The sequence below is a fragment of the Atta cephalotes genome (genome assembly GCF_000143395.1).
Source record: "Atta cephalotes unplaced genomic scaffold scaffold00058, whole genome shotgun sequence".
Lineage (NCBI taxonomy): Eukaryota > Metazoa > Arthropoda > Insecta > Hymenoptera > Formicidae > Atta > Atta cephalotes.
Genome location: NW_012130122.1, coordinates 269,687 through 284,316, shown reverse-complemented (window position 1 = coordinate 284,316; position 14,630 = coordinate 269,687). Strand labels below are relative to the sequence as shown.

The 14,630-nt window shown below is 32.1% G+C and overlaps 1 protein-coding gene across 1 annotated transcript in view; it reads right to left on the bottom strand.

Annotated features, from left to right (window-relative positions):
- Positions 1-14,630, bottom strand: part of LOC105623449 — a 37,963-nt gene that overhangs the window by 8,352 nt on the left and 14,981 nt on the right. The gene's annotated exons all lie outside the window — the stretch shown is intronic.

Here is a 14,630-nt window from a genome sequence, read left to right as displayed (position 1 = left end):
CGACACTACACGACACACACACACACACACACACACACACACACACACACACACACACACACACACACACACACACACACACACACACACACACACACACACATATTCAAAGTAAGATATTTTCATCTCTCCTCTGAAAAAGACTTTGGTCCACAATAATATTTCATTTTTATCGATAAATTTAACAGATAGGGTGAACTCAGATTTCAGAATGATTATAAAAAAGCTGTATTTAGCAATTATTGGAGAAATTACAGTTTATGGTTTTTTCATATGATCACAATGATCGAATTTATATATATTTTATATAGTTTACAATGTACACAGTGAGTACAAAAAGTATTCGTACAGAGAAAATATTTTTTTAAAAAAAACTTTATTTTTAAAAATTAAATATTATCTAGCGAAATGAGTCGAATTGATGTCGAATCGATACCAATGCGATTTCAATACCAATTTGATATCGATTCGATGTTTAATTGATGATTATTTCTTGCTGGGTAATTAACAATTTATTCATAAAGAATAAAATAGACTATAATGTTTCTTAAAATTATATATACAAAAAGTGTATTAATTATAGAAAATATATCATCTGAAAAATTAAAAGTTGTATTATCTGGATACTCAAAAAGTATTCGTACAGTCGAAAAATTTAGCCAATATTAGAAATATGTGCGAATCTCGTTGTTTGTTGTTAGAACAGAATGTATTCATTATAAAATTGCTAATTAATATTTATTTTCTACAAATAAGATTTTTTTTTATAAAAAAATTCCTTGTACAAATACTTTTTGTTCTCACTGTATATTATAGAATTTCAAAAAGGAACACGCGCATTTATCGATAATCTTGTTATAATTCTGAGAATTAGAAAAAGATAAACAGTCAGTTAAATTGAGATTAAAATTAATCTTACATTGGTGAGGGCTTAAGGTATTTAAAAATAAAGATTCAAATTTATGCAAAGTCATCGCAAATATTTATTGTTGCAACCGCAGTCATATCGTAAAAGTTCCTCTCATTGCAGCTTCGTGCGGTATTATTCTTCGCGAATTCGTCGCGGCACGCAAATGGAATCGTAATCATGACATGACTCATTAGCGTGGTACGTTACTTATAAAACGTATAGGCGATCATGCGCGTATCCAAATACGGTATAGCTACTATATCAAGTATATTAACAGGAAGGAAGCGCATTCTTCGAAACCGCCCATGTCCCGCTACGTATCCGATATTTATCCACCTGACCTGACCGTATTCAGGCATACCTATGTTGTATGATACATTAGTGTCGGCTGGCTGCACACGCGACAATGCGTTCATGAAAAACAGCTTTGCTGCAATGTGTTGTAAGATTCTTTAATATATATGATTAGTTCTTGTCTTAGTTTCTCACTTCAAATCTAAATATATGAATCAAATCATACGAAAGAATCTTATAATAATTGTAAAACTGCTTTTTCTGCTAAATATAATCAATCTCTCTCTCTCTCTCTCTCTCTCTCTCTCTCTCTTTCTCTCTCTCGTGCATGTAGCTTTTATTTTTCTTAGCGCCTCACAGCTTTACATTAATATCTCTTTTATATTTTATTGATTTTTCTGTATTTTCTCTTTTTATTATTATTTGTATATATTTCATTACTTATTTCATTCGATCACTTCCGTACGTGATAACTATGCTGTAAATTTGTACGAATTGTTTTTGCGTTTGAAAGGATCTTTATCCTAAAGCAATAAATATCTATCTACCTATCTTTCTGTTTGTCCATTTTTTACACAGACATATATATATATATATATATATATATATATATATACACACACGTGTAATAATTCTTAATTAATTTAATTTCTAGAAAAATCTCTATCATTTTTCCTTTTTTGAAAGACAGTCGCGTTTACCATATCCGTGTCACGTGCTCTTAACCGAAATGCTCGGATCATTCGAGACGTAAATGTGAATTTATATTTATTACAAGCGATATATCCTAAGCGTAAATTTACGAGTAAATAAAATTCTTTCTCTCTTGTTTTACTCAATCGCGCGTACGCGCGACATTGCGCAAGGATGTCCCGGATTTTTCCCAACGGCACGACGCCGACGCCGACGCCGACGCCGCGACGGGCGCGGCATTCCTCGAGTCGCGCTTTCGCCGCGCATTCGTAGCACCCACGCATTTATATTTGTTTATTTATCAGCGTCGCGTGTTCGCGCATACACGCACGCACAAATCGCGTACCTATATGTGCGTAACAGCTCCTCTCCTTTTCCCTCCTTCCCCTATCTCGTTTCCTCCGTATTACGTAATACACAATGAGGCGAGTAATCGTGCCTGGTATGCACAATCGAGGCGACGACGCCTCGGCTTGGAAGGCTATGCGGAGGATCGGTCAAAAGGGGACAGTAAAAAAAAAGGAAGGGGAAGAAAAGCGCTTGTTGAAGCCGGTATAAGAATTTATGGCGCGTGCCAATGCATCATATATTCCTCGCAGAGTAAATCCTGCTGAGTAAATGAAATTTTTATTTAAGGTCAGGCACGCGTCGCCGGGCCGCATTTTCTCGATATGCCTGAGGAGGGCATCGATGTACCTATCATAAAACGACGCGCATACTTTCGCATCATGAATGCCGCTCGGTGCGAAATAGCTCGGCTTGCTAGATAGAATTTTTTAGAGAGAGAAAGAGAGAGGCATACATGTGATTTTGCACGCAATAGTAATAAAATGAGCGATAAAATATTTTGATAAAACTCTCTAGTAGAAGCTAAGAGAAACTCTCTATTTTTTTCAATACTATATCGGTTAACGATCTTTGAAAATTCTCCGTTTTGGGAAAATCAATAATAGAAAAAGTAATTCAGTTTAATGAGATAAAATGAAATTAATTAAAGAAAATAGCGTCTTATTTATTCGTATTATAGATAATATATATATTTTTCTATTTAATTACACAATTGGAAATTTTGTGTTAAATTTAATACATTTCGACGTGTTAAATTTAACCGCTCAAACGGCCTATTCAAATTTTTGTATTAATTTAAGATGAGTATGCTGAAAAATAACACGAACATTATGTAAAACAATTGGCACGAAAGATAATACCGACATAAATAATTTGTATGCAAATTGTGGAAGCATATGTTTTCAGTGAAATTAATATTTATGACGTATTAAATTACTAATATGTATTTTATTCATTTATTTAAGAATGTATTTAAGAATTTAGGTTTTAAAACACATTATTTTTATGTTATTTATTCACTTATATATATAAATTGTATCATTTTGACACGAAGAAATATTGAAATATTTCGATTTAATACAAAATATTTAAATAATATAATGACTTTATGTTAAATTGATACATTCGAATATGTCAAAAATTGAACGCCGAATTTTAACAAAAACTTGAGTAAATCATTTCTAACACAAATATAAGATGCTATCGTATAATTTTTCTTATAATTTTTTCTTATAATACTGACACTAAATGCAGTAGCCTCGAATACATAATGTTTGGTATGTTACGTAGTCCATTGAGTCGTCGATATACGCGATTCAGCAATGTGTCAGCATACCGAATAAGCATTCTGTTTTCCATATTCATGCAGTCGAATGACAGAATTCCGCTAATAATAACGCATAACAAATACAACTGGCGTATTTTCAATAAAATTGAGCAAATTAAGAGAGCAAATTAAGTTAGAAAAGAACTGAGAAAAATGCAAACAAATCAAGATAAATAGTATTTTAATCAATTTATACGAAATTGATTAAAATGGTACACTAAAAAAAATTATATTATATCCGGCAAACACAACATTATATGCAACTGTTGTAATTTTCCACTCAACGATGTAACTGTAATATAATACACGTATATATTACAGTTATATTGTTGAGTGGAAAATTACAAGTAACTTTGTGTTTGTTAAGATCAACAGTATTAAATTGAAAAGTAGTCTTGTTAATTTAATAACGGTATTAATGAAACCAGCAAAATTTTAAAATAAGAACATGATAAATTCATTTCGTTATTATGTGTGAATTAACAAAATTCAATTGAAATAATATTGTTAATATAAACATCTTCCTTTTGTATATGAAAATCGAACTGTAGAATATTTCGAAAAATATTCCGCAATTCTTAATCTTAGAGGATTTTGTGCGCAGGATTAAGATTTGTCTACTGAAATATATAAAGAAGACATAAGACAACAGACGTTGTTGGTAAATGAAATAAAGATTATTTTTATCTCCGCTTGTATCTCATCCCGATATGATCCTTCGCGATTCGCCGGCTTTCAGCTGACGCCTCCTGCGTAAAATTGACGTTTCATCAAAAACAAGGCGTGCGGAAATACAAAATACATCAAGTTCTAACGGGGTTACGCGCCGCATTGTTTTGCAATGTGTATAAAACGCGCCCGCGGTGATACGACACGGTCGAAGGATACAAATGGCCATAAAGGCGTTGTTACAGCGACTATTTTCCCTCTGTCTTTCTTCCTCTCGGTTAAGAGCCTGAAGATTTCTTATCGAAACACATCATCGCCTACCGCGATTGAGGTGCTACGCCTTTGCGAGAGACGCCAATGGTTGCATACCATGGACGCCAAGGTGAGCTAGCTCGCTCTCTCTCATCCTGCGTTTTCCTCTCTTCTTCTTCTTCTTCCTCTTTGCCGTGAGTTTCGAGTCGCGATTTCTCTCTTTTTCTCTCCACACACCCTACCATTATTATTTCCGACCGCGTTGCTCTTATCGAGATCCGACTGATCTGCTTCTCGTTTCGTCTCAGAAGTCCCTCTCGGCAGGACGTCGATATGATCAGCGGATAACATTTCTTTTAAAAAGAAAACATTTCGTTACAATAAGCAGCTTAATGAACATTTGGAATAACGAAAGAATTCTCGATATAGTGGCCTTCGAGAAGAGTTCAATGAGGCTTGCGTAGCGAGATATACTTTTAATGACTATAATATTTAATCGCTATATGTATAAATTAATTTTTTATTAATTTAAGTGGATTATTTTTGGATTACCATTGCCGAATTAATTTATCTTAATTGCTTCGAAATACACATTTGCGAAGAATATTATAAGATATGAAATGCTTGGCGATACTTAAAAGTTTGAGATACCATTGTGGCTTACAGATTTTCTCAGCGATTAAAACGCGCTTTACTTATGTGTAAATATTTAATGTGCTAGTTTCGTGACCCATAGCCGTTTACAGGCAACAGTATGACGTGTGATGTCGACCGTCGTGAAGATAATGGCCTTTTGCGAAAGGGAGCCCCCAGAACGTCAAGTGGAAAAGATCGCGGAATCTCGGTCGCGCACGTTTCTTCAATCTTTTTTTTTTTAATTCACTACGAAACGAGACAGCAAAAATGTCGTGAGTTTGATATGCAAAACATTAATCTAACCTTAAGGACCTCACGGATTCTGATCGGATTGATGATGTCAGAAGCGAGAAAACACATAATAAAAATTTTTGCAAAAATATATTAAAATAGAAATAATTTTTAATAAAACAATATTTACATTTGATAAAGTACATTTATAAAATAAGTTTCGACTTATAAAATATATTTTATGTATAAAATATACCGAAAATTCTTTTATTTCGGAATAGAAAAACATATTTATCTTAATTCGACAGTTGTTTGTTTTGTTTTCTGATTAAACATAATTAAATTTCAAATATATGATTATTTATATATGCATATGATTTTTTTTAATTATCGAAAGGGAAATTTTCGATATATTTTACAAATCTATTCTGTTGATTGCAAATGGAGTTTTATTAAAAGTATTCATAATTTAATACAATTTGCAAAAATATTTTAAATGTATTTTTCTCATTTCTGACGTCACAATCCAAGATTGCAGTAAGTAGGCAAAAATATTAATGCAAATAATTTCGAACCTATGTTGTAATTTCAATTGTTGTAAAATCAATTTCGAATTAATGAGACGTAAATTTTAGTTCATATTTGACAGAGACATGTAACGCAAAACACGTACAAGCGAGTTAGGTTTTTACGACCATCTTAAGATTTCAAGGCTAAAACGAGGAAGATAAGAGATGTGTTAAAAGAACTAAATTTGTGTCATAACTATTCATGTTAAACAATAAACCGGTTAACTTCGAACGAGTTTCAAAGTAGGTGCGTGGTGCGTGCAGTGGGTGTAGCTGAGTTTATTTTCAAATTAAAATTATCTATATGGATTATACTGACAATGAGTCACTTAAAGTGTCCTATATTTCATGGAATCGTTTCTTCTCCAGTGATAAACGCTGCGCTTTTGAATGAGTTGCGATGCAATATTTTCCGCAAATGAATAATCAATTCGTGCAGCCGACATTATAATTACAACATTACGTCTTCGAGAAAGTCCGTGGAGTTGTGGAGACGGACATAATTTTGCGTCGACATGAATCATATGAGCTATGATTCCTCGAGAACGCGTCCTTGCCGATGCAAAATGGTGCAGATTTAATATGTATGGTCGTGCATTCAAAACCAGACAAAGAATGTAGGATCTCTCTCTTTTCTGGACTTTGTTTTCGAAAAAGGAATTACTTGAAACATAAAAAATGCTCTTTTTTTCTCTTGCAACACATTACAGAAACTTTGTCAGAGAAAAACACTGTACTAGTAACTACTGAGGTGACAATTAGAAGTTTTTATGTAGAATTAATGCACATAAGTACACAGAAAGAACAATATTGCTAAAGTATGTAAAGTATTCTAAAGTATGTAAAAATTGAGCAAGATACAGGTCTGAAAATAATTTTGTCAAGATAATTACATAAGAATTTCAAACATGATGAACAATACAGCAAGCAGTTCTAATAACCAATTTAAGTCCTACATAATTATTTTGATAGTCCAACAAAATTATTTTCAGATGTATCTAGCTAAATTTTTAGACATCTCATCAAAACTGTCTTTTCCGTGTATAGAAATTTCATGCATTTTTAAAAGCAATTATTAGATAATTATATTATAACTCTGTCTATTTCTGTAATTGAGAAATAAAATTACTTGAGATTCAATTTAGATGTAACACTTTGCCTGCAATTATTGCACATAAAAGATGCGCAAAACTGAATTCATTTACTGAACAAAAGTAGGATAGGACAATAAATGGACTACGCAGTATTTTAATTAATAATAATCTGTTAATACTAGACAATAATTGCACACGTATTTACACAAATTGCACTTATTTTTATCATAAAAGCTGCTTCTGAACAAAACTTTATCAAGTTTTTATTCTCACAGTTTATTTTCACAGTTACATTATTACAACTAATGTGATTATAATAATATCAGATATTAACTAAATAGATGTCTAAGAAAACTACATATATATTTCTATCAGAGTAATTGAATAAATAGTTGTAACAACTACAAAATAGTTTATTCGACTGTGTATAATTCTTCATTCTGTAAAACTTCTATAATTGTCACTTTTATATCGCTATCTTATTCTCCGAGTGTAGATGTGATTGTCAGCCGTGATAATTAAAAAAATAGACTTTACTCCGTTATTTAAGAAAATTTTACGGAAAATTTCCCGCATAATCGATCGAACGAGACATGCAATTTTTGATCTGAAGAGAAAGAAAAGTTCAACAGTGCCCTCAAAGGAAAGATGGTCAGCGCGAATATTCTTATTAACATTTCATGAATTATGAGAAGAAACTTGAGGAACGCGCCCCGAAGCAGCACGCGTAGGTAATTCCGTCTACACTTCAGTGATCTGGTATTTAGGTACGGACCTGCCGCACTGCATGGCATCGCATCACGGCCGGTTCGCCATTCTTCAAGGTCACGTCGCAACGGCCGAGGTCGCCGACGCGGCGCAGAAAAAGGTGGTGAGCCATAAATATCGGTTTGTACGTGATGATGATCGGCTTCACCTCATCCTAACGATGATCCAAAGATGGATATAAGCATAGAGAAAAAAATAGGGATCAATTGATGTGACACCCGTTGTATTCTTGACCTGAACGGAGACACAGAACGTGAATAGTACAAAACGTTTAGAAACAAGGAATTTTACATGTAAATCCTTTTATTTTGGTGAATTTAAGTTTAATATTTCTGGATCACGTATCTCCCTCCTAAATCTTTCTCTTCTCTATTTATATCTCATCTATATCTCACCTCTTTCCATTGAACTTTTTTATAAGTAACTCAACGAATGATGAAATCGATAAAAAAGTTCTCATTTAAATAATTTATATTATTGTAAATTGTATTTTTATACATATATGGAACAATCCTAAATAATTACTCTCTTGATCCTTTTACGGTCGATATCTTTTAAATAAAATCATGTAGATTAATGCCTTTGATTCAATGAGAGCATCCTCAAAGATCATTTGAGTAGCATATGATAGTGCAGAAATGTTGATGATAAGTAATATCGTCAATTCATCGCCGATCATAATTCATCGTCGTCTGCAAGCTGAACTTGATCTCTTGGCTTATTCGATCTAATTCTTCTTGGTAGACGTAATGATGGTGTCGCTTTGACAGCGGTAAACATCAAAACAAGTGTCATAGACCGGTTTTCATAGTCGATTCTTATATTTAAAAACTGTCTTAAATACATCGTAAGATGTTATAATCACAGAGCCGTATTAACATCTTAAGACATTACTTAAGATAATCTTAAAATAAAAACGGACTATAAATATTTGCAGCCGTAGAGTCTGTATGTATTTTGCATCAAAATCTCATTCGCGCGGTTTTGTGTGCAACGTGTAATAAGCTTATGCATTTTTATCATGTTTGTAAGAAAGAAGATAAGCACTAAGATTTTTTTCTCACGCAACTCGACTTGATCTGCGATTCTAAAGTATATTTTATATCGCTGCGTTGATAGAAATGTGACACGTCTTAAAATTACTAACTTTTCTCAGTAAAGTATTTTTGAAATTCTGAATTGAAACGTTTTAATTTGAATAGTGAATATTCAATTGCTAGAATTTGATTTTTTTTCTATGTTATACTTTAAATTATATGTATTCTTTAGAACTACAGGATAACGAAAAAGTTGGCATAATAAAGTTTTGTGTATTTACTAAACCATTACCTAGGTAGCTTGCGTTATTTTAACATCAACATGACATCTTTTATCTTAACAACGTTCAGTTTATTGCTTAGATAATAACATTATTTATTAAAAAAAAAAAAAAAAAAAAAAAAACTAGGACTATTAATTACATTTTAATAAGTAAGTACATTTTAATAAGAAAGACTCTGTATTAAAAGATTTTCGCCAATTGTGTAAAGATCGTTTTATTGATTACCTGAAAGAATTTATTCAAAGAAAAATGCACGGTCATTGATGCATAATATAATAATAAATTAAATAAATAATATAATAATAAAAGGCGCCCCAAGTGCCTTGCAACTTGCATCAAAGCTAAAAATAGTTATTTTGATTATTATTTTTGGTATTAATAAAATATAATTATTAATAAAATATAACTAACAATCTAGAGTTTGTATTTTGTAAATATACGTCACTAACGATTTGACAAACACAAAATTTTGTAACCAAATTTTTTTGTTTTCAATCTGCATGTCATGAGTTTTTCAAAAGTCGAAACCTATTCATATAAATTTCATCACTAGAAATGTGATATTTTTCCATATAGACATGAGTTATAAATACTTTGTTTTTCCACAAAAATATATTAATTTTTATGTCGCTTTCCTTTATGTTCAATTATCTAGAAATATACTAGTTTTTTTACTTGTGTCACTTTTTTTATCAACATACCGATATATAATTAACAGTTTTTATTTTTACTTAAAACAAAACTACGTTATTCTATATACATATCGTGACACGAATATTGTATAATATTGCATTTGTCGTTTCAAATCGATTTTATTGAATGTGCCGCAATTTCGCAGTCGGTCTGAAAACAACTTGATTTATTATTATCATTAATAATGATAACGGTTTTGCCGATCGACAATCAAACGTTCTATGAGGAACGCTTTAGAATCGATTCCATCGTGGTGATTTCGCTCATAGGTTAAACAAATAGGTTAAACATAATGAGTTAGTCATGGAACGTATAATCAATGCTATGCATGGTTGTCTATTATAAACCGCTTTGATTGTCTATGTATACATTCTATAGATTCAGAGATTATTGATAAATATTAACTGATACTTATTTAATTTGAATTGCATTTGTTTTATCACGACGTTAACGATGCTCGCAATCAGATTCACCTTGCATGAACTATTAATATCACAACTCTCTAGAATCATATTCAAGAATTTATTAGCCTTGAAAATATTAATAATACGAATAAACCATTTCTTTTAAAACAGATAATTAAATCATATATAAAGATCTTTTTTATAGATCTATCATTTAAGATCTATATAAATCTTTTTTTGCATGTTTGTAAAAATATGTAAAAAATATACAAAATATAGAAAAAAATACAACACATACAAAGATATATAATTAAGATTTTCCTAAAATAATTGTCTTTTAATTGTTATTAAAGTATACGCAAAAATATTTGAAACGTAAAATCTCCAATAAAAAAAAAAATCATCGCTAAAGGATAAAACGTAAATGTATGGCGGTGATACGATGAGAGTTATAAACTCGATTGCGGTCCAACATCCAACATTGTAAACGTAGCTCGCTAAGCTCATTCTCTCTCTCACCGTTATTAAAGACGCGGTGCATTCGATAATGCACTGGTTCGCTTGCTACTATCCACATAGTGGATAGGGCAGCGTACTCGGATTCCTGAGAATAGCGGGGGAAAGGAGCTATGCGAGGTATCAGAGATCGGAGGAAGGGAGGCTTCCCTGAGGCGGCTCCGTGGCGGAAGAGAAGAAAGACGGGAATCGCGGTGAGGTACGTCGGGGAAGGGGAATGACAACAGCCGTGATTATGCAGAAATGCGAGGCGTGGCGTTCGTAAAAGAAAAAAAAAACGAGACGCCGTAATTCTAAAGTCCGTATATTCGTGTCGCGGCCGCGAGATGAAACGCGCATTGAAGAACGTAGGATGGAGAGTCGAATATTCTCTCGCCTCTGCAGAGAGAACATCCGTCTCGGAGACGACACGATGACATCGACGTTCGAGGGGGAAATAACGGGTGAAACTCACAACGTTTTCTCACCCACTTTCCAGAATTCGTGATGAGAAGGACGTCGCGCGGTCTGGCGGAATCGTTTGTTCCGCTTCGCAGCCGAATCGGGAATGCGGCGAGTTCGTTGTGCCGCGAATTCCCGCGTTTACTTATTTTATCAGTCGCATCGATAACTGCTCGTTTCTTCTCGATTTTATGTCATTCATAGATTATATTATATACAGCCTTAGTAAGTATGAAGTTATCATTAATATTAATTTATAGATGATTTCTTAAAAAATATTATTATTTATGATTTCTTAAAAAAGATGGATAAAATCCAATGGAAAAAAAATATTAAAATTATTATAAAAATAAATATTATTTCACAATAAAACTTTTTGAGATTAATTTTTATTAGATATAGAGCATATTTACGTCAATGCGTGAAAGTGTTTTATACTTTTAGTCAAGGCTGTATTTTAATTCTTATTCGTTTGTGTGCGGATACTTTTTTATCTCTCATTTTTGTGTTGCAATATTAATAGCTAATCAAAATATCTATATTAATAATTTGTTTAAGTAGATTTAGGTAAAGAAAAAGAAAATTTGGAGAGGTTGAGATTTTAGAATATTGATAATGAGATTTATCGAAAAACTGTAAGATATTTATAGGCGAAATCCAAAAAAAACATCGAAAGTGGAATAGTTGTGCTCATGAGAAATTTCGCAAAGTGTCCAATTCTAATTTTAATTCAATTTTGTACACATAGGTTACGTAAATAGATGACACTCAAAAAAATAAATTAGGAGCTTAAAACAAGTAAAATTTAAATTAAGCTGACATAGAATATTCCTCTTGTGTATAAAATAAAAAAAATATAGTTAATTAATTCACGTATCAAAATTTGTAAAAAAATTCAATTGAACTTTCATACGATCTCTATTATATAATTAATCCAAATTTTAAGTTTGATATTTTTTATAAATTTATCGAATTAAATTTTGATGTATATACATAAGATGGAAATAGTTTTTGTAAATTGATTTTAACTTCTCCAAAAAGCATAAAATAAATAAATACTGTCTATTTACTTATATTAATAGTTCGTTATTTTTACATCTCGGGACATGTTGATAATAAGAGAGTCTTGCTGTGGCATTTCCCTATCTCGCGCTCTCGAGAGCTTATTGTCGCATATCGTAGTCACATGTCATCGCAGCCACCATCAGGCTTATAACGCGCGCGATAACACGCCATTATCATCGTTATTTACACCGTACGCACGTCGCGGCGAAGTGTACATGCAAACAATCCACGTTCTTTCGTTAGCGTTCCGCTGCTGCCGTTAACGATTGGAACGCCGCATTGGAATCCCGGTGGCATTGATAATAAAATATCAACCGACGACACCTGAGTTATGTCTTCACGTGACGAGCGACCGTGTTATCTCTAGCCGTAATCATTTAGCACGGAGATAGCTGTATTAATATCCCTGAAATCCGAAGTTCTTCCAGGAACATCAAGACGCTTCTCCTATTTATTATTCATTACTCTCATGGATTTGTCGCTATATGAGAATACGTCGATTTCATCGTAAATCCAAACTAATTGGCAAAATAATTCCCTAGTGAAAAATTTTTCAGAAATTTGATTAAGTTGCTGAATTCTGCAGAATTTCAGAAATATCGAGAAAGTCTACGTCTTTCCTAGAATTTTTCACATATATGTGAAATCTGAAATATTCTAAGAAAGCTCATTCTCTATAATTTCTGAAAAAATAGCTTAAATATTTTCAGATTTTATAAAATTTCATTAAAAATTATAGAATGAGAAATCTTATTTCAGAATTATATATGAAAAATTCTAAGAAAAAAATGTAAATTTTATCAATTTTTCTGAAAAGTGTTTCAATTCGTATAAAAATTCAGAGAAGAATTTTCACCGGAAAGTTTTTGCCGATTTTTCCTTTATATATTCAAGGCCTCTATCCCCATTTACAACTCTATAATGACATGGTAATCTCTGATATCACATGCGTGCAATGGAGATAACCGTTAAGCATTATAATATCTTCCGTTCTTCGCTAAATACGGAACTCGTGTTGCCACGTGCACTTAAAAAATCAAATTACATACATGAAAGAAAGCGCGCGCACGCGGAGATGCGTGACTCGTAAATCACGCTTCGAGATGTAAAGAAGAAGAAACGCCGCTGGAAAAGTAGGAGACTTTCATAAATGAAGAGGGATCCCTCAACCCACGTCGGTCTCTCGTCAATCCAGAGCACAAGATAGAGCAACATAGGATTGCTTTTCATTATGTAATTTCGTTTCGGCTGTATGCTTGAGGAACACTGAACGTACTGATCTCGAAGGCGGATAAAAAGGCTACTCCTTACGTTCTTTCACGTGCCATAATCCGTTTCAATCGAGAAATAAATAGGATTGGTTGAATGAACGCCAGCTTATTGGGAGATACATTTATATGTCTTCCTACGGAAAGATATAGCACACACGAGTCTCTGTCCCCGTTCCCGATGTGTCAGAGTGAAAGAAAGATAATTGTTTTGTAATTTGCATAAATGTGCTAAATATCCGGTAACACAAAACCTGCCAAACCATTTATTAATGAAATACAATTGTTTAATGGAACGAGAGAGGAATCGATCAATCAGAAGAGATAAAGTAAGCGGAGTAATTTGAAGATCAATAGAAATTTTCAAATTATATAAAAAGATTATGGTCGAAAATAGTGTATTCAATTTAATTAATTAAATATACATGTCCATTGTTTGTTCTATTTATTTGTATTCAATCGAACATGCAAAACATACACTGTGTACCTCAATCGTTGTATAATTTTTTTAATTTACTTTGCTTTACTAAATTACTTTGCTTTATCTTATAATTAATTTGTTGTGGAACAAGTTATAAGATATCGAAAAAAATCATCTTCAAAGGATGCAATCTATTTGATGATATAAGTCAATGAGTGTCGTTCCATTTTTATTACTCTTTGAGAGAAAGATAGAATGATACTCGTGTCAGCTTGTTTCATTAAATGGAAAGTATCTAATAATGTTCTGTAATTTAATAATATCGTATTGAATTCAATAAAAATTTAATAATAGAAATTAACGAATGAAAAAAAGAATATCATATGGAATTGGAAGCAAAATTTACAAATGAAATTATGGAACAGTTATTAATCTAGTTGAACGAGACACTAATTATTATTATCAATTTATTATTATCAATTTGCATTATATCAAATAATATATATATATATATATTATTTGATGTATTATATATTATTGATATGTTATATCATTATCATGTAATTATCAGAGAGAGAGAGAGAGAGAGAGAGAGAGAGAGAGAGAGAGAGAGAGAAAGAACAATATAGTTATATTAGTAGTACAAAACTAATTTAATTTAATTAGTAAGTAAAGTTTAAGTAAACAAAACTAACGTAGTAAACTGTACG